This window comes from Hyperolius riggenbachi, chromosome 2 (genome assembly GCF_040937935.1).
Source record: "Hyperolius riggenbachi isolate aHypRig1 chromosome 2, aHypRig1.pri, whole genome shotgun sequence".
Classification (NCBI taxonomy): domain Eukaryota; kingdom Metazoa; phylum Chordata; class Amphibia; order Anura; family Hyperoliidae; genus Hyperolius; species Hyperolius riggenbachi.
In genome coordinates this window covers 505,772,855-505,795,643 of record NC_090647.1, presented here as the reverse complement: position 1 = coordinate 505,795,643, position 22,789 = coordinate 505,772,855, and positions in this window count along the sequence as shown.

Sequence of the window (22,789 nt, the reverse complement as noted above, 5' to 3'; positions counted from 1 at the left end):
CGGCTGTATCCTGCGCCCAAGTCTACCGATTTCAAATGTATGCGGTGTTGCATGCTTTTCTGTGCATTGTGATGTGACGCGCACAGCAATACAAGTGAATGGATGCATTTTTTTAGTGCATAGCAATACGCTTTGGAGATGGACTTTTACCACTAGTTAAAAACAAATAAAAAACAAAATTAAAACAAATATTTATTGACAACTGCTACATCAAATAAGCAAAATGCATGCTGAACAAAAACGCATTCAAGCGCGTTCAGCGCACGTTAAACACATCTGCTTAAAAAAAATGCACCACAATGCACTGAAACATGTTATGAAACACACATCAACTCATGCCTTTTTTATCATGCGCCTAAACACATTTCTGAATGCACCCAATGTGATCGAGGCCTAAGTGTTTCTATTGGCCCAGTATAGAAGAGATGAATACATAACTGTGGGGCACCTAGAGCCTTTTGTGATGGACATTATTAGGGTGTGTGGTGTGTGTGTGGTGTTTGTGCATGTATTTGCGTGCACCAGTGTGTGATGTGTCTGTGGTGTGTGTGTTGTGCCCACTGGTGTAATGGCTTTTAACATCCTCTTGATATAATGGTATTGCATTAGTGACATGAGTGCTTTGATGCTGTCACTGCATCAGTTCTCACCTAAGCTTATTGCTGCAGCTAATACATCTTGGCACACTTCCAAAGGAACGTTTTATCTACATAACAAGCTGAAACACAGGTTTCATAATGTATAGCTGACATCCTGTCTTTTAATGCAGTGGTATGATTTCATTATGTTTTGTTTCAAGCTGAACTGTCAGCACATCTTGTGCATTCATAGGACAGTGAAATGAAAAAAGTGACATCTGAACAGTGTATGTTTTCTGGTGACAAGCATACCTTTAAAATAATGAACTTGCTATATGGACTGTCAGGCAAAGCAAGTGGTAACCCTATGTGCTGCAATGGAGCATAGCGTTTGACTTTTACCATCTGTATCTAAAACCGTAAACACCATATAATTGGAATAGTGCAGAAATGAAAAGCAATGTTGAATCAAAGCAGTTTTGCATCATTGCTTATACTGCAACTACTAGTTAGATAAATATCATCAATAGTAGTTATGCACAAGACCGGATTTATAATTTCTCTATCCATAGGCCAAGAGTGTTGGGACCAGGGATGAGCAAAAACTACGCCAGTGCGAATTTACACATCGTAGTTCGCATCTACGCATCATAGTTTGTAGGTGAAGTTTCAAAACTACGCTTACGAATTTGCACATAGCGAAGTACCGCTAAGCATAGCTTACACCCACTATGCGTAGTTAACATGCGTATTGCATAGTGAACTATGAATGCATTACTCACGTCTAATTTTCCGCATGCGATTGTATGCTTACAAATGTATGCATTGGAAAGGGGAATGTACGCATAGGAAAGTTCCGTTGTAAGCATTTAAAGAGGAATTAATGCGTAAAATTTTCTGCATACGGGCAAAAGCATCCGCATAAACTACGCTTCGCACTACGCGTAATTGCGTTGTTTAACGCGTAGTCTACGAAATGCATACAAAGCGAATATTTGATTTGGAGCAGTAGTTTGGCGAAGCGTAATTACGTAAAACTACGCGTAGTTCCAGCGTAGCGAAGTTGACTGACTACGACCATCCCTGGTTGGGACTCCCCTTTCTTGTGCCGCAGCGCCCCTCCCATTCCATGTCCAGCCCCCTTTTCCATGTGTAACATCAATGTGCTGCAGTGCCACTCCTTTTTGAACAGCTCCCTTCAACATAAGCTTTCCTTTTCCTAATTGATCCCCATTTGCAGCCTCCTCTTTCATTTGTATCAACCTCTCTGTCATGACCAAGTGGCCATTGGGCTACAGCCAACGAAGGCCTAAACCTTTGTGGCCTTTCGAGAAATCTGGCCCTGAATATACATAAAAAGAAATGTAGGAGATCTCCAATAGTGTGATGTAGTCTTACCAAAGGAAATGACACAGTTGGAATTACCTGACGAAGGTGTGGTGCATCAAAATGCATAGTGATGTCACTGGCACACAAAGATCAATTGCGAGAAGCCCCAGTCTTTTCCACAGCAGAGACCACCAGCTCTGTTGGCCACAGTGTTCATGAGTAGAGATGTTGCGAACGGTTCCCGAACCGTTCGCCGGCAAACATCTCAGCATCTCTGGGCCCTGTACTACTTCTATGTCGCTATGACCCGGAGTAGTACGCCTCCACTTGCCCGGCAGTGCGCGTCCTAGATCTCGCTCCAGTTGCCGGGCACTTTCTGCACATGTGCGTGACGTCATGAGTGACGTCACGCTCATGCGCAGAGAGTGCCCGGCAACAGAAGCGCGATATAGGACGAGCACCGCCGGGCCAGCGCAGGCGTACTACTCCGGGTCATAGCGACCCGGAAGTAGTACAGGGCCCAGAGAGATTCGCCCGGCGAACGGTTCGGGCCATCTCTATTCATAAGGCTACACACTGACTGAGGGCATAGTGTTTTTATCTTGTAATTTTTTTTTTTATCGTCAAGTGCATTTTTAACTGTGTCATTTGAATTTCCTTCAATAAAACTATGTCACACTATTGGAGTTTTGTATGTATACTTTATAAAAGCTACCTCACATCCGGGTTGAAGGAGCTGCACAAGAAGTTACAGATCATCCCAAGCATCTGCCATATCAGCACAGGGTTCTTCTACTCTATTAGTATCAGGAGTTGAGGGAAGTAATGCATGTAGGGACTCTGTAGAGGATCCAAGTAAATTAATCCACCACTGTATACTTAATTTGAATCTGGTCCAGGACAACATGTGCATGAAGTTTATATGTTCTTCCCGTGTTTGCAAAGGTTTCCTCTGGGTGTTCGCCTCTCACACCCCAAAAACATACAGATAAGTTAGGCGATTTCTCCCAAAATAGGCTTTAGACTGTTAGAATATATTTGGCAAAATAAGTTTAAACTTACTGGAATTTGACTATGATGTAGATATAACTGTGGTAAGGATTTGAGTGTGAGTCCCTGACCAGACCATACATTCTGCAAAGTACTGTTGAAGATGTCAGAGGTATATAAATACAAAATACATAAAATTTAGCCATGGTATGCATGGTCAGAACCCAGCCTCTCTATCACCCTCCCTTCTGATAATGAATCATTCTGTCTGCACTTTGTCTACAGAGACAGGAAAGTTGCTTTAAGGCTCGTACACACACTCTACTTTCAGGAACGACGGGTCCGTCAGACCCTCCCGCTGGGCGGGCGTTCCAGCGACAGTAGAGCGTGTGTACAGTCTGTCGGCAGACTGATAAGGCTGTTTCTGAAAAATCCGCTCAGTGGATCGTTCAGAAACAGCCTTATCAGTCTCTCTGACAGACTGTACACACGCTCTACTGTCGCTGGAACGCCCGCCCAGTGGGAGGGTCTGACGGACCCGTCGTTCCTGAAAATAGAGCGTGTGTACGAGCCTTTATGTGTTTAGTGCTGTCTGCAGGGAGCCAGATAAGAGGGAGCTGCACAAAGAAAGCTGAGGGTATTACTCATCAAAATAGAAAAGGTAAGGAGAGCATCGAAGGTGAGGAGATCTGCAGACACAAACATGCTTTCACAAAATAGTAGTGGATTCATATACTTGTATTCACTACAGGGTCTCTTTATGGGGATTAGGGTGCTGTTCCATGTTAGGATTGTGTTAGTTTTTATCAATAAAAAGTTCCTGCCAAATTATTATTTTTTTTACCACTGTGCATCAATGACCATTTTTAACACCTACTGTAGACTGCTACCTACATCTACACGTGTTCTGTTTTTCTCTTTCCTCTTGTCTATAAATTGGGCAAGGGGTCTGGGGGAGAGAGGGAGGCTTGGCCGCTTCGCTATTCCAGATTTCCCCCGTACCATGGACCATGTGGACTGGTGTAGCTCAGGCTGTGGAGACCAATGCAGTCCAGGCTCTGCAATCTGTCTATCCCGGCTTATATAGGTGACAAGGGGATAAAGAGGCTTGGGAGGGGGGACCTCACATCAGTTTTATTTAATTCAACTGTGATTTTCCCATTACAAAAGTTAAATTGTAAAAAAAAAAAATGACATGCCAGCCACCCTCCCCCCCTCCCCCTCAAGCATCTTGACATGGCAAATTTGAAATTTAAACTAAAAGTTTTAATATATAAGCTGCAAAGACAACTCCCTATGAGAAAAATTAATTGAATATGGGCCAATGTCCCCCCCCGTATTTAAAAGTCAAATTTTTTTATACATTGTACAATGTGTTACCATCTTAAGCATTAGCTCTTGTCTTTAAAAACTCTTTGCATCTGTTGGCATACAGTGTATTTGGATCAGTAATTAAAACTGATGTACAGAGTAGATGAACAATGGAAAAGAAGAGAGGGCTTTCCGAGAGCTCAGGTCAATCCAATTTACTGACTTGTATTGAGTTTTGGGTGAGATCATGGAATAGTGATTTTCGAACAAGAGAAAATGTTGGTTGCAGTAGATCCAGACAGAATAACTTAGCTAACTTAGCAGTCTTCCCCAGCGTCAGCTGCTTGCTGTCTGATGTGCCACTGCTTTTAACAGGTTTGTTTTTTCAGCGATGTGATTTCTCTCCCCACAGCTTTCACGCTGTTTTGCCATAGGGGAATTTTTGCTCTCAGGTCCTGCTTTCACTGCAGCCCTGATTCCTACTCCTGCCCCCTGCAGCTCAGACCGAAGCACTACTTTGTACTGACAGCTGGGCTGACTGATTACAACATGTCATCCTTGTTTTTCCCTGTTAACCTTGTTACGCTAAGTCTTCGTAAAAGTCTTGCTGCCTCAGTCACTTCTTCTTTGCCTAGACCCTGCTGCTCTTCTTTGTCAGTAGAAGCTGAAACTTTCATTTTATCAGCCTCTTTACCTTAACTTCCTTCCCTTCCCTTTTCCCACTGCTGCTAATCCTACATCAAATGCACAGTTTGATAACATATATCTCTCTATTCTTTCTATCCACAAAGTTTTAAGGAGATAGAGGGTTCCTAGTACTATGTAAAATATCTCTACAAACAAAATGCACTTTGGGACTTCAGCAATAGCTTTCTTGTCCTCTCTTTCTTTTTATGTTATCTGATTTGGAATACCTCTATAGTTTTAGCAGTGGGGTGCCCTCTGGGTCCAAAGATATCAAGCTTTTGATGTGTTGGTTAAGATAAAACTGGCACAATATGGCCACCAAGATAGGCAAGTACAAAGTTTTAATGCCATGTTCAAACTATTGACAGGGCTCCAATCGAAGAAAGCTAATTGTGTATTAATTGCATTTTTTGTATATATTTTATTTTTTATGGTTATTTTTTTTAAATTGTAAGCTATAATTATTTTTACTTTAAAAATAATAATTTGATCAAGTGACTAGACACTTGGGTTGCAAAGTACATTGGCCCAGTGCTACTGGTGTTTGTTAGTAAAACACGTGGTGTAACACTTAAGTAAACATGACAACATATCTTATAGCTAATAGCTATAACTAATAGCGCAACAGTTAAAATCACTTCTTCTTATGGCTGGTACACACCCTGCAATTTTTACTTCAGATTCTATTTCCCATCAGGATAAAGTTTCGATGGGGCATAAAAATTGTACAGCTTACTGATTGACAGCAATTCCATCTTAAAGCGGAATATAACCCTGCATTTCAACTTTGCTCTAAAACAATATTTACAGTATATTATATGCAACCAGCATTTTTTTTTTACTAGACCAGCATTGGAAGGGTTACACACACAGCTTTAAAGTTCCTGGAGAGAAATGCAGACGCATCCGAAGTTCAGATAGATACATTTTGTTTACTTAAATGTATCTAAGTGTGGAATGTGACTCACTCTCTCTGGCTGTGCAGGAGCTGGAGGACAGCCAAAGAGTGTGTAACATTCCTCACTTGTTACATTCTGTTTAGTTAAATGTATCTATCTGAACTTCCGATGCGTCTGCATATCTCTCCACAGAACTTTAAAGCTCTGTGTGTAACCCTTCCAATGCTGGTCTAGTAAAAAAAAATGCTGGTTGCATATAATATGCTGTAAATAATGTTTTAGAGCAAAGTTGAAATGCAGGGTTATATTCCGCTTTAAAATGAATCTCATTCCTAATTTGAAGCAGATCAGACATTGCTCAAAGTGTTTGCTATATCTATCAAATGCTGGCTATTGTTCCATGTGTATGTCCTTTCAGTTGATATCCAGTGAGAAAAATAATCAGAAATGTGATTGAAATCTGGAAAAAATAGCATATGTGTGTATGTTAGCTTTCTTCTACACAATGACATGGGATTTAAGTGCAGCACCTCCACTATTGTGGATAATATTTAACTCTTGAATGTTAGTTATGCAGTCGTGCTTCCATCTAAAACACCCAGCTATTTTTATAGATAGGTGCTTAGATTATTAACTGTTATGACAAACTACACCCTGCTATGGGACTAGGCCACACTTCCCCATTCTGAATAAAACAGGAATGGGTGAGTAATGGCATTTAGCACTAAGAAACCTTCAGAGGACAAATGATAACTGTGATTGGCCTCAATTCACTAAGCTTATCTCCTGTCTTTAATAATGTTTCTAAAGTTATCACCATGGTGATGAGACATGTCATATTCAGGAAACATTTTACCTCAGGCAAACCTAAAGTTAACTCTTTTGTCTTTAAGTTAACTCTTCAATCCTTAAAATAACTCCAGAGTTAAAGACAGGCTGTTAACTGCGTGAAAATAACTACAGAGGAGGTAAATTAACTACAGAGGAGGTAAATTAACTACAGAGGAGGTAACTTAACTACAGAGGAGGTAACTTAAGGAATGGAGAGATAAGATAACTCTCTCACCGTGTGGAGGTAAGTTTTCTCTTGCCTTATTATCTCCTGCATGATCTTAGTGAATTGAGGCCATTATGTGTACACAGTTATCCTATAAGTAAATAGTTACAGGGGGTCTTATTGGACCCTTTCTAACTCGTTTTAGGGCTTTGACATTTTTAGTAGCATACTGGAGCACCTGTTGTCTTACATGCTGTTCTCTACTTATTTGATGTTGCATATGAAAGTGTACAAAACATTTCCAAGGAATATCCTTTTACTATGGATTGCCTTACTGGGGCTTGGATCTTCTTTGATCGATGAGTGACCTCTCATCTGTAGTAACAGTGACCTCTTTTGGTTAGACCTTTTATAGAAAACATCTCTAATGAGGTCCCAATTGGTTAGCCCTTTTATAACTCAGAACACTACCATATCAGCTTATAATGCAAGTGTTCTTTCAGATTAGACAAAGTAGCACAGCATTGCTAACAAGCAATGTTGGTGTTCAAACTCAGGTTATTGAGATTTTGGAAATCCGAATTCGCCCATCACCACAATTTGGCACTCATATGAAGTGCAAATAAGTAAACTCCCCATGACCCTGCCCACATTTCTGAGTGCTGAAGTATGGTGTCAGACAAAGTTGGATTTCCCAAATTTCAATAAAGTGAGTTTGAACACCAGGACTTCCTGTAAGCAATGCTGTGCTACTTTGTCTAATCTGAAAGAACAATAACCAGAATTCAAACCCCAACACTGCTAATACATTTATTCTACTATGACCATTAGTAAATCCATAATTTGATTTCCCATTAATGTGTCTCAGCAGGGCCTGATTTACCATAACGCACTGTAGGCATGTGCCTACAGGTGCCTGATGATGGAAAGGCGACTCACTCCGCTCCCCAAGTGCCTCCCTCCTGCCTTGCCTATGCAGTGTCCTGAGCGGAGTGTAATTGAGAGGTTATTCACCTGGGTCTCGGCATTCTACTGACCATATCTCTCTTCAGTCTGGGCGACCTCTAGCTACCTAATACTTGGGGGAACCTCTAGCTACTTAATACGTAGGATAGCTCTAGCTGGCTACCTGATACTAAGGAGCACCTGTAGCTACCTATGATGAGAAAGGGAAGTAATGGACAGCTGGGCCAGCCAGTACACTTGCAGTGTGGTTCGGTGGGTGTTTGTAGGTCCATGGAGGGCAAAGTCTAAGGTGCCTGGCCATCTATGCCTATAGGCACCTATAATGTTAATTCGGGCCTGTGTCTCAATGAGCCTTTCTGCCAGATCCTTTGGTATGAAGCATCAGACATTGCATCTCAAGCTGTGATTACCATCTCTTCATCACCATAAATCATCTTGGCTTCCTAGGTGTTAAAAAGCCGTCAGCTTTGCGTCGCTCTTAAAAACGAAACAACCGCTATTCAGGATATCTTCAGTAATATTTATTTCAATTTGTATTTTCAAGCTTGATTACACTTTATATGCAAATGACTCATTATACTTTAGAAAAACAGTATGTTAATTTGATTAATTTCTTGCTTTATTTAATTCTCATGAAATGTCACCTGCCGTTCATCACGCCATCCAAGTCGGTGGCAGCTGCAATCAGCACAGGAAATTGGGAAGTTACATTTTTTCATGCAGACAGATTATAAAATAGATTGGAAAAAATCACAGGGAAGCCTGAGCCGGCTGAATGGGGTGAGAGAGGCACTTCCTTACTTTAAAAAAAATTAAAAAAAAAGCTAATTAAGGTCATAGGATCAAATAGTTTACGCAAAATGTTGATTATGGAGACACAGATCACAAATTTGAAGAAAGAGATTAAAAGAGGGAAGAGAAGTTAAATTTGTTTGTTTACCAACTACATAAAGCTAAGAATAATAAAGACCTAAAGACAATTTAATGAGGCAATTTCTATAGTCAGCATTTGTGGTTGAATATGATTTCACGGTTCCAGAACACCGTTTTAGTGAACTTATAAGTCTAAGGAGATGTGTTGATAATGCCAATATTATAAGGATGAAAATATATAAACAGAATAGTGTAAAGCTCACCTCCAGAAACAGATGTTAAGCTGGTCCAGCATAGGCCCTTGGGGGAAGTTTATAAAAATCTTGAAAGGATACCCGAAGTGACATGTGACATGATGATATAGACAGTGCCAAGCACACAAATAACTATGCTGTGTTCTTTTTTTTCTTTCTCTGCCTGAAACAGTTAAATATCAGGTATGTAAGTCCCGACTCTGACAGGAAGTGACTACAGTGTGACCCTCACTGATAAGAAACTCCCCTTGTTATCTCTTTCTTTCTCTCAGAAGCCATTTTCTCCTAGGAAAGTGTTTTATAGTTGGAATTTCTTTTCAGTGAGGGTCACACTGTTGTCACTTCCTGTCTGAGTCAGGACTGAGTCAGCCACTTACATACCTGATATTCCACTCTTTTAGGCAGAGAAAGGAAAAAAAAGGAACACAGCATAGTTATTTCTGTGCTAGGCACTGTACATACACATCTATCTCATCACGTCACATGTCACTTCGGGTATCCTTTAAATGAAAGCTTAAGTGACATGTGACATGGTGAGATAGGCGTGTATGTACAGTGCCAAGCACATAAATAAATATGCTGTGTTGCTTTTCTCTGCCTTAAAGAGTTCATATTCAGCTATGCAACTGACAGTTTTTCTCCAGTCGGGACCCAGTCGGACTGTTTCATTGAGTTGAGACAAAACAATAAATCTACAAATGCCTGATTGCGCCACTACAGCAGCCGGAGCACGTTGCTTGTGCCCCAAACTTCTGAGATTTTATTGGAATGAGGAGTCATGTGCCTTCCCATTGCCTTCAAGACAAGGAAGTTCAGGACCTGAGTGACATGCACCAACCTACATAAAAGCATGATCATGTCCCTACCACCCCCCAGTAGCTTCTCCTTTTGTATGTAACACAATCTGGTTTAAAGTTAAAACGATACTTCTTTCTTAGTGTCAGTTTGCAATGCCTAGTGTCTGCAGAAGTGTCACTGCCCTGCAATCCTTCAGCTACATATCGCCTGAGTATATATGTCTGTGCACACCCACACCTTTTGATTAATAGAGAGATAAGCATATATACATTCTTTACCTTTTTCTCCTTTGGAGCTTTGCGTTGTAGCTTAGGTAGCCCCACCTAGAGCATGCTGATTGGATGAAACTAATGAACCTTTTATTTCAACCTCCATTTCTAAAACTAAAGTCCCACTTTAAGATTGACAGTGCTGTCCACTCGAGTAGTGTCTGACTAGTCCTAACATAACTCTTTTCTAGTCAATCAATGCGTGAGGCTGACACTAGTAGGGATTTAAACACCTTTACTGGCATTATATAAATGATTCTAAACATATATAAAACAATAAATATATGCACACAACACTTTATTAATAACACTATAGTAATACTATATAGGCCTCATTTTGTGTCAGCTGTAAATTCATGCTACAAATCTCCAATTCTAACATGTCACAAACTGATATTAACCTGGAAGTTCTGCCCTATAATTAATGCCCAGAAATCAAGATTTATCAAACCAGGCAACTTATTGTCCAGTGCCAAGTTGTTTAACCCATTCAGGTTCCATGGTTTTCACGTGAGAAATGTTCACCTCCCATTCATTAGCCTATAACTTTATCACTACTTATCAAAATGCACTGATATATATCTTGTTTTTTCCGCCACCAATTAGGCTTTCTTTGGGGGGTACATTTTACTAAGAGCGACTTTACTGTAAATGCATTTTAACAGGAAGAATAAGAAAAAACATAAAAAAATTCATTATTTCTCAGATTTCAGCCATTATAGTTTTAAAATAATACATGCCTCCATAATTAAATAATAGTAAACATTTTATTTGGGTAGTTTTGGGAGGGTGGAGGTAAACAATAGATTTATAATGTAAATGTGTGTTAATTTTATTTTTTTTCTTCTTACAGGTGTAGTATTACTTTTTGGCCACAAGATGGCGGCCATGAGTTTGTTTACATGACGTCACTCTAAGCGTAACACACGCTTACAGTGACGCATCGGGAAGGGAACGGCCAGAAAATGCGCAGTTTCCAAGAGAAGCTGTCGCTTTTTCAGCGGGGGAGAGGAATCAATGATCGGGCACCATAGCCCGATACATTGATTCACTGGCTACCGAATCCGCGGCCGGGAGTGCGCGTGCACGCACGCGATCGGCCGCGGGAGCGAGCGGTAACGCGCATGGTTCCTGGACGTAGAAACTACGTCCAGGAACCAAAATAGGTTAATTTTGGTGAGCCCGAATCTACTCAAACCTCAACTTTATTTCTAACAGGAGGGGAGCCAAACGTGGTTCTATATTCATGTACAATCTAAATGCTTGACTTCTCACCACAGTTACAGAGTGGTTATTTGAGTTGTTGTAGTCATTTTGTCATCTTGAATGTTTACTTGTCTTTTCTGACCTATTTTGTCAACCACACGTTCCCACAGAGCTGCCATTCTTGTAGTTTTTTACCACCTGATTCATAACAAACTAGAAACTGTGGGGCATGAGAATCTCAGAAGATCAACATTAAAAGAAAGAGTCAAAGCAGCCCATCTAGTACCAATAATCTTACAATGGTCAAAGTCCCGGAGATCGCATTTTTATCCAGTCAAGAACTTTGACGTGAACATTACGTGAATATCCTGAACTGTATATGCATAATTTGGTGGTACTACAATGCAATATTACCACATGACTGATTGGTAAGATAACTGCAATAATTGCTTGATAAAGTAGCGGTGCAGGTGTCTGCTAAAACTATTAGATAGATAGATAGAGAGAGAGAGAGAGAGAGAGAGAGAGAGAGAGAGAGAGAGAGAGAGAGATAGATAGATAGATAGCTAGATAGTGAATATCGTGACAATGGTCATAGAATCTAATATTTACCCATCTTTTTCTAAAATTAATTTACATTTGGCACATCAGGATGATTAAGAACCAGCAGACTTCTCACAGCATGGCAAAGAATAGGATTTGATTTATCTCCATGCTTTCCTTACCACTTGCTGTGACTTTTCTTGTAAAGTTTTAATATTCTTGTTTCCTATAAGGCCAGTCTTACGTAAGTTATTAATCAAACTGTTGAAAAAAATCCACTCTTTTCTCTTCACATATTTTTGAGGTATAATGAACATTCTGCTTTCTGCTGTTGTGCAGATTTCTACTTTTTTTTTCCAATAAGGCAGTTATAAGTTACATCAGATGTGTGGCTTTCATGTTCAGGAAAGGTCTCACTTAGAAAAAAGTTTCAAGCTATTTCATGGTCTTTTCAGACGAGACTCTGTTTAGAAGAATCCATTTCCGACTTGATAATGTTCTCCTAGGGTGGAGATCTTTGGAAAACTAAGTTAAGTTCACAGTAAAAACATTTAAAACTGTCGAAAATTGGCTATAGGATGTAACTTTCTAAGTTTTTAAGTATTTGCCTAGCATTTTCTAGCAGTTTTCCTGCAGAAATCAAGCATCTAAACCAAGTATTCAGCTACAGGGTATCTAAACCAAGTATTTAGCTTCAGAACTGCTCAAGGCATGTCTTTCTACATTCTGTCTATTCCGCAACAAGTCCCTTAGCCCATAAACAATGGACAGCACTGTAAAAATACCCAGAAAGTGATAACAATAACTTCTGGTAGAACATTTAGTTGCTAAGCCTTCACGTGGTTGAAATTGATCCCATAGTGATTCAAAGGCAAGGAACACAGGTATATAATAATAATATTAATAATAATTTATCGTTATTATTATTATTATTATTATTATATACACACACACAAAAGAGAGTCCCCAGTATCCGGCAACAGCGGTAATCGCCTGATGCCGTATACATGGGCTTGCCAATGTTTGAGCAATCGGCCTAAAATGCACAAAACCTTCCCCCCAAATACTTACCGAGCCTCTCGTGATGTCTAGCAGCTTTCTGAATCACCTAGCAGGTTTGCTAGTGTCTTTCCAGCTTCCCACATGCACGAAAGCTGGAGTGTCAGCTGACCCACATCAGGTCACATGACATACTGACTTGCATGCACAGACGCCAGAAGCCGCTAGGTGATTCAGAAAGCCTACTAGACATCGCTGGAGGTTCAGTATTTCAAAAAGCAAAGTCCCTATTATCACTCATGCATGACAGATAGTTCAGACTTCCTGTTGCCTGAGTTCCGGATAACACGGCTGTATATATTAGAATCCCTTTATAGCAAGCTCCTAGGGACCGGGAAAAGTAGTTTAACATATTAGAAGTTGACTATATCAGAAATGATCATACTCACGCGCATAAAGTATACTATAGTATTAGATCTTAAATAAGTCAATAATTGGGAGTCATTTTGTTTTTTTCAATGCTCTTTAGCTCAGACAATGTCTAAAGTAGATCAAAATGCACAGTGCTCAAAATGCAGGTATCTGTATGCAATGATCACACAACAGCTTGCAGAGGAAGCATAGGTCTCACAAGTTAATGCAGGTACACTACTGATAGTGTGCTCCTCTGTCCACATTTCTGTGCAGCCTGGGTGATACTGTAGCATTGCAGCCAAGCACAAGCCGGTCACAGATGATATGCAATCCCCTCAGTAATAAGCAGCTTGCACAGCAAGCTTAGGCTTTTAAGGTAATCCATGCAAATATTGTGCAGATAGTTAGCAAGGTACAAGTGGCTGCCAGCCCACCCACTGACCATGGCTCATGGATCACCAACTGACATATGATACATGCGCCCACCCACTTTCCACTATAGCCAGAAACAGAATAACGAAGGGGCCACAAGACAGGTTTACTACTATAACAGAAGTTCTATTATATCAGGGCTTATACCAGGTGTTACTCTCATATACTTATAATGGGGCTTTGCTGGGACCAGGACACTTAGATTACTATAGCTGAATGTTTACTATATCAGAGTTAACTGATTTTCCGGGTGCAACCATAAATTTGTGTGCAGGAGGTGCCCAAAGTCAATTGCACTGGTGGAGTTCCACTACTTTGTAGTGGAACGCATAGCGGAGGTGGCAGTGTTAGGTTTGGGTAGAGGAGCTACTGTTAGGTATAGCTTGGGGGAGATTAGTGATAGGCAATGCATGAAAGGGAGGTTACTGTTAGGAATAGATGCAGGGATATTTAGTGTGAAAATGATGGTGCAGAGAAGGGTAGTGTGAAAACAGGATAACATAGGACAATAGTAGAATATTGGTAACATGACCAATATTCTACTATCCATAGCTGAAGATAGACTGTCAGAAAAATGACCAGTATTCTACTATGAGCAATATCCCATTCATTTTTTTTATTGTAGCATTTTTATATGTGCACTATACAGAAGTCCATTTGTCTTTAGATTGACCTGGTCTCTAATTATCTGACCCAGACATTGTTAGCCCTGGTGACATTCTAGCTCACCTAGTTTTGGGCAGTCTCATATTTGAGGTAGGCATTTTGGAGCATTAGGGAGTCTTGCACTAGGACTCCTCACTAATAAGTTACAGAATGCTGCTACCAGATTGCTAACAAACCAGCCTCGCCACTGTCACATTACACCGATTCTTCGCTCACCACACTGGCTACCTGTAAAATGGAGAATACTCTTTAAGATTAAACTGTTGACATTTAAATCCCTACACAATTTTGGCCCTTGGTGCATAAAGGACTTGCTGAAACTGCACCACAACTCTCACAACCTCAGATCAGCAGAGTCCATAAACTTGGTCAATCCTAGAGTGCACCTTAAAACCTTTGGTGCCAGAGCTTTCTGTCATGTTGCCCCTACAATTTGGAATTCCCTACCACACTCGGTAAAGACAACCCCATCCTGGGAGTTATTCAAATCCAGACTGAAATGCCACCTGTTTAGCCTGAGATGTGTGGACTTGTAGAATTCTTTCTCTGTACCAAAATTGACCAATCAACCAATTACTAGTGGAGATCTGTTTTAAACTTTTGACATTTTTCACTTTATTTTTGTCTTCACTTTTAACAGCTAATTTCCTCACTTCCAACTAATTTAAGCAATTTTTGTAACTTATTCAACCAGTTTTATTTGCTGCAAAAATGAACACAATTCTATGATGAATATGCTATAATTCTGAGGTCTCTGCTGCGTTTATATCTGACATATGCAAATGAAAAGCACATCTCCCTCCGAGTGATTCCGACCGTATGTCAGATTTCAGCAGGTGAAATGTATACCATGAGCATCCTACCAATCTCCCTGTCTCATGTTGATGGATAATATGCATAATTCCACAGCGCACATAGAGAAAAATATTTACAATTGTTACAGCGATTAGCATGCACAATGGTTCCCTGGGAAAATAATAAAAAAATATTGAGGCTAGGTAGCTAACATCTCATAATAATGAATTTACAGTCATCAGCTGTCTACGCTTAAGTTATCACCAACTTTCTAAACTTTATCCGTAACCAGAAATATTCACACTTTAGCACAGAAATTTCTTACCAGTCGCTCTGCCCTTACAAGGAGTTAGTAATGGCTTGGAACCCTTGTAAGGTCATCATATTGGAGAATGCTTGCAATGTTGATGTCCATGGTGAACAAGCTGAGTCTGAAGATGCTATGTGCGCATCTACAAATGCACTTTTTCTGTTGTACTTTACAAATTTATTGTGGTCTCAAAATGTGCTTTGATTGAGTTTAATTGAGCTTTTGAAAAAATGTCCTGTAAGAAACATGCATGTTTTTAGCATTCTCTCTGCCAGGTGGTAGCCTAGGTATCTGCCTGTTGTGCCCCAGGCAACTGCCTGGGCTGCCTAAAACCAGCCCTGGTGTAAGTGTAAGGGCAGGATTACAATACTGGGGAGCAGGATATCAGTATAAATTGCTTGCAACATCCAGCTATGAGGCTACAGGAAGGGGTTTGTCCAAGTTGTATGCGTTTCATCTATACTTTTAGCTATTTGACTTAAAGTGAACCTCCAGACTAAAAATCTACTCAGCAGCACTAAAAAAGGCTTGGTGTTTCTGTAACAGTTTCACAGCATCAGAACTTTGTTTTTCTTACCCAAGCTTCATTTTTAGCTGCACAGAAGCTAAGCTCCGCCCCATCAAAGAACTCTGCCCGGTCATTTTTCCCCTGATGTTGTGCAAAGCATGATGGGATTTATAATGCTGTTGTTCTCACTCTACTGTCACTCTACTGTCACCTCCTTTTAACCTAAAAGATGGCTGCCCGCATGAAATCACAAACATTTGCCTGTTCTTTTGAAACAGGGTGGGTAAGAGATTATATTACCTATCTATTTTAATTAACTTAACTAATGTAACTTAATGACAGTATGTTTGTTTAGGCTATAGTTCCTCTTAAAGTTCATTTAGCATATATTGGTCTGTATTTTATTTTGAAGTTTTATCCCTTATGCATAACTTTGTAAAAAAAACTGTAAAAGATGTTCATGCTACATAAACCAGTAATAATAACTATTATATGTAATCATGACCTTTGTGATATAATTCATTTTATTTAAGCGTCTCGTGAAAGGTTGAGTATTCAGTAATATGAAAACTGTCTATAGCAATGCATTATAATTAGACCTGACAAAAGGGTACATTAGAATTTCTGAAGCAGTAATCTCTCTGGGAGTCTGTTACCAAACGTAAATTACTTAAGAGTAACTTTCTTGAATTACTTATAAATGTCACCAGAAGTCATCAAAACGATACCTTTGTTACAGTTATTTTTTTCTGATATTATATAGAGCTGCACTTACTAATATAGGAAGTTATTCATGCCTAATTCTTTGATCGCACTGCACAGCATGCCGCTGTCCTTCCGGGTGCCAGATGACCTTGATGTAGTACTAGAGGATGCTAATATTTGAATTCCTAAATAAATCACAGTTTTAAAGGGTCAAAAAAGTTATGCCTGGTAAGGGAAGCATTAATATCAGAGCTGGATTGGAGCAAGGGTCAGCATTGCCAGGGCTGCTATTTGGGGATCGAGGGGTAAATAAGCACTAGCACAGGGCCTCTCACTGCTCAAAGGAGCTTAATGCAAATGTACTTATGTCTCTTTTTCCTAAAAACCTTCGTACTTCGTCCACTGAAATAATTTTAACCGCATCTGGACCAGCAGTTTCTGGCCCCTTAAATGGATACTTAAGTCTCAGGTAAAAAAATAATTTTTGCTCACATGGCAGTTTTACCAGCCCCCGGCAGCTGTCCTGTGCCCTCCCAGTCACTCATGGATCCTACGGTCCCCCGCCGCCAGCTAGTTTTTGTTTCGCTGACAGGCCCGAAAGGCCTGGCCACGTGTAGCCTTTTTCGCGTTCCCGCCTGCAATAGCATTCTGCACCTGCACAGGACGCTATTGCAGATGGGAATGCAAAGAAGGAGACGTGTGACCAGGCCTGCTCAAGCGCAGTAAGGCTGTCAGCAAAAATGAAACTAGCTGGCGGCAGGGGAAAGGAGGATCCGTGAGTGACTGCAAGGGTATGGGACGGCTGCAGGGGGCTGGTAGAAGCCCAAGGTGAGTAAAACTGATTTTTTTTTTACCCAAGGCTTAAGTATCCCTTAAAGGACCAGTGACTTTTTGGTCAAAAAACTGGGCTCACTGATGTCATGCCGCACAAACTCATCTCTCTTGCCCTTCTCACCGCTCTCCTGTTTCTGTAGCCTACTCACCCTGCCGTTGGTATGACATCAGAGCTCCGTGAGCCAGTCAGGAACCGAATTCATTGGCTCCTGACCCTGTGATCACTGTGAGCCAATGCTAGCTCCTGAAAGTGGCTCCTGACAGGCTCACGGAGTGCTGTTGCCATACCAACAGTGGAGTGATTGACTGCAGGGATGGGAGAGCACCGGCATTATAGGTGTGCTCTGTGGGAGCGTGCGACACAATAATTGAAATCTATACCCTGGTAGGGATAACTGGTCCCAAACAGGGCAGAGATTTCAATTATCCAGGTCCGGAAGCAGTTAAAGGAAAATATTTCAGGAAGCGTTAAATAAAAGCATCCCCCAGTTACATGCGTTATTGAAATTCATTTTTCAATACATTTATTTCCTCAATTGTAATGTACTTTGAATGGTCACCTAAATCTGCTTTCTCTTCACCTTTAACCTCCTTGGCGGTAACCCCGTGTGTGACACGGGGTAAGCCGCCGGAGGGTGCCGCTCAGGCCCTGCTGGGCCGCTTTACATAATTTTTTTTTTCAAACACGCAGCTAGAACTTTGCTAGCTGCATGTTTGGTCTGATCGCCGCCGCCGATGCGCCGCTACCCGCCGCGATACAGGCCCCCCCCCGCATACCCCTTTGCGCAGCCTGGCTGCGCTATGGATCGGGATTCGTCGATGACATCACTCCGTTTGTTACACTGTGCAATAGTACCTGCCGGCCACAGAGCTATTTCAAATGTTGTGGGGAGTCCAGTGCGGTAAGAGGTCCATCAAACCCCTCGTAAAAGTTCCAATCAATCGTACAATCCACATAGGACTCGACCCTCCATGGATGATTCAACTGGTATTTATTGCATTCATTAGCGGTGATATAGCACACTGAAAGCACAACGTTTCGGGCAGAGGCCCTTTCTCAAGTGCTCAATCATCTGGTACAAACACTATGCAATATATAAACACACATTAACACGCCACACCCACTTAATTGGGGGGCGGGCACTATCTTAAGATTCATTAACCCTTCCAGGGCTAGAAAGCAGCATAGACATAGATAGAAAACATCTATAGAAAGCATCTAAGACTGAAGTCTTCATTAAGGCCATAAAGTTGAATCATCCATGGAGGGTCGAGTCCTATGTGGATCACTCCGTTTGTTGCCATGGCAACGGGGGAAGCCCTAAAGGAAATCCCATTCAGAACGGGAGTTCCTTATGGGCAAGCGGCGCCGGCGGTGATCGGTGGGTAGGGGGGGGGGCGCCGCAGGGAGGGGGGAATCATGTAGCTAGCGCTAGGCTAGCTACATGCTAAAAAAAAAAATAATTTGGAAAAAACCCTCCCGCGGCCTCGCAGCCGCACTTATCATACCGCCAGGGAGGTTAAGAAAGATGTTCCAGGCAGAGTTAATTGTTCCTCAATGGGACTATTCATATTATTACATTTACCAGGCAAGGTGTACTTTTTAATTTATTTTTCCAGCCTATTCATAATCAACTAACCGAAATGATAAAGAGGCACCCCGATAAGTGATGTGAAGTGAAGGCAACCTTATTTTTTCATGAAAAAGACACATGGGATTGAACATAATATATGACTTTTATGTATACATAACAAGTATGCCCATCTCTGTCGTCTTCATCCAGTGAAAATCCCTTACACTCCTGTTTTACACCAAAATATTTGGTTAAATGAAACTGTTATTCTTATTACATTTCCATTTCAATAACACTTTGTGGAATTCTCCTTTGAATGACAGCCTTAAGTCCAGGTACTACTTTCATGATCAGTTCATCCACTGAGGATGGATATCAATTACCATATGTTGCTTCATAAATGAGTGCCTGAGCTGCATCCAGCTGTGCTCTTGCTCATAGATTATGCTTGATTGTTGTAACAACCAATCATTTAAGGAGAGTGTTCCATTTTAGTGACTTGTTTTAACATTTGTCAATCAAAACAGGAGACCTCCCACTTAAAGGGGAGAACTAAAGGCAGCAAGCTGGAAACTCGAAGTCATATAAGTAATCTGAGTGCTGCATTTTCTGACAGGGCGTGTATGACCATGTAATGACTGACATTCCCAACAATGTCTTTTGCTTTGTAGAGTAATATACTATATATTTTCAAGACTCCATGCTTTCTTGCCAGAGCTTGAACAGGCTTGGGACCTCTGTCAGATTATTTCTATTGGGGTTCTGGTTGAAGAGATTGTCCAACTGATTGGCTCAGACAGGAAATGAGCTATCTTACAGGAAGACGACAATAAAATCTTGCAGTGTTTAAAAAGGTTATGATGTTTTAAATATTTTTTGCTTCCTGTTGTTCTATTATTCCTCTTAAAGGGACTCCGAGCAGTGCAGAAACTATGGAAAGATGCATATCATTTTAAAGCTCTCTTTCTCTTCTTTCCAATGATATATAAACCGCCACCCTACGCCTTTTAGTTGTCGCTATTTTCGCGATTGAAATTGCCGAGGCCGCGATTTCAATCGCGAAAATAAAGAAAACTAAAAGGCGTAGGGCGACGATTTAGGTGTCGCCAGAAAGAGGAGAAAGAGAGCTTTAAAATGATATCCATCTTTCCATAGTTACATTGTATTACACAGGGCAACTTTTTCTGCTGAATGGAGCTGCTGACAATGGGGAAAGTGTCGCCCTGTGTAATACAATGTAACTATGGCCGCGGCAATTTCAATCGCGAAAATAGCAAAAACTAAAAGGCGTAGGGTGGCGGTTTATATATCATTGGAAAGAGGAGAAAGAGAGCTTTAAAATGATATGCATCTATCCATAGTTTCTGCACTGCTCGGAGTCCCTTTAATTACTGACCTATTGAGACAGAGTCACTGAAAACAGAGAGTAAGAGTAAAAACTCTCTAGCAGGGTGACAGCGAGTAATAAAGAGATGTTAAACCTCTTCCTATACAAACAAATCTATTTTTTTTCTGTATTGATACTTCAAAATATCTCTGGTTCGACAATATAGACATTTAACTTTATCTCTTTAATGAAGAAAACAAAAACAGAAAATGGAAATCAGAAAAATGGAAAATCAGTCTTTTGATTGGTCTAAAATTACAGAGGTGGAAAAATTCTGCATTTGCTTATTGGTCCAATCCTTACAAATTATGTGATTGGGTTAAATTACTGAGTTGGGGTAAATCGGATTTCTCCAGAATTCCGATTTCCGATTTCTGAATTCCGTTCAGAAATGGCGATTTCCAATATGAATAAGCATCCCTACTTAATGCCCCGAGGAATTGAACATAGGAATAAGTCTATATTTTATTCAGATACATCTTCAAGACTTCTCTTTCCATTGTATTTGACAACAGTGAATAATGGGCAAGGGAATGTTTAATATCTTAATAATGGTGATTGACACTAATAGAAAAAGAAGAGATGTAAATTGCCTCAAATGAATAGAGCTGACATGATTTACTCTTTTAAATATTGACTTATTAAAGCAATGTAAATTGATACTTTTAATACAAAAGCATTCTGTCATTGGCTTGCTTAGTTCCTAAATCACTGGCAGTGGGTAGAAGCCCATCTTTGGTGGAAATGTTTTTGTATTTTAATGTCACTGTATCTGTATCTTTAGTATCATTGTATCTCATCTACTAGCAATGTGTGAACTTTCTAATATCTGCTTGTAGGTACAATGAGCTATAAAAACTCCTTTGATTTCCTGAGTCTGAGTTGCAAATGTACAACCTACAAACACAAGTGCTTTAGGTTAGAAGTTGAGTTTTTCAGACAGGTCTCTAAAGATTTCTAGAATCTTTATATTGCTTTAAGCCTATGCTTTTTATGTGCTTATTTATGGGTTTTTTTTCTTTTGCACTGCAAGAAAAAGGGGCTTTCAAATGCTAATACCACCAATATTGTAATAATACAGACGTATGACAAACAAATGTCAATTCCTGTCCAGGCAAGGAATAATCACAAATAAGAAAGCCTGTAAGGGTCATGTCTAGGACTAGTTTTAAATCTCTTAGTTGTCTTAAAAAGTAATGTCATGACTGTAACGATCTATAGGTGGGAAATAAAGATCCAGGACTCCAACTGGATTTTCAAAGCTCTAAGTGTTTTTTTTTTATACCATAAACATGTCTAAAGACAAGCACAACCTTTTGGTCAGGCAGACTTTTATCAAGTGACACAGTGGAATGGGTCACGGTCCTGGAACCCCTTCAGGAAGAATATTCCTTACGTTGCCGGTGCTACGCCTCACTCAGGTCACCCGCCCGAGGATCAATCTTGCAAAACAGTGAAGAGGCGGCACACAAATGGCTTACTATTTAAAGCATGTATTCATGGTGGAGCAAACACTACATGTTACAAACCCTCCCGGTTCTTCCTCAGGTGTACACCTGAGGAAGAACCGGGAGGGTTCGTAACATGTAGTGTTTGCTCCACCATGAATACATGCTTTAAATAGCAAGCCATTTGTGTGCCGCCTCTTCACTGTTTTGCAAGACTTTTATCAAGTGCACTTGATGAAAGTCTGTTCTGAACAAAACGTTGTGCCTGTATTTTTACATGTCCATAGTATGATAAAATGTGCTTAGCGCTTTTAAAATCTAAGTCCTGAATCTTCTTTTGCTATTCTTTTAATCCAGACTATCCTAGGTGACTCCCTGGTTTATGAAAAATTATAGAGTTGTAGTATCCTCAGGGATGTAACTACAAACCATGCCCCTAATAAAAATGTAATGGGGGCCAGGCTTTACATAGCCCCCCAATGGTGAACTAGTGTGGCCAATTCCCCCTTTCTTCACCCCCCAACACACATACAGCCACCATTCACCATGATAGGTAGATTGTAGTGGCCAGTAGGTAGATTAAAGTTGCCTTCAGTAGTCTTTAGTAAATCAAGTCCACATGGTAAGTTTAAAAGGGCTCATGTGGATGCAGCTCCAACCTCCTCCTCCTGAATGACATTAATCCTGCCCACTTTGCACCATGCAATCTCACAGGCCATTGAATGGAAGGTGATGATGATTTATATCACTTTGTGGGAGGACACTAACATTTCATCTTGGTCAACAAATTAGTGATCACCAAAAACAAACAAAAAAACAACAACTCTATACTCATAAACGAAGTACAGTTATATAAGATTCATGAAGAATTGTCACTAATCCTAGGTACACATGTTGAGTTTTTGTGATCGATAGATGCGTTCGATTGATAATGTCCATCATGTCCGATATTACTTTTGATCGTTTTACCGCTCAATTTCTCATAGAAGTGAATGGAAATTGATAAGAAAAGATAAG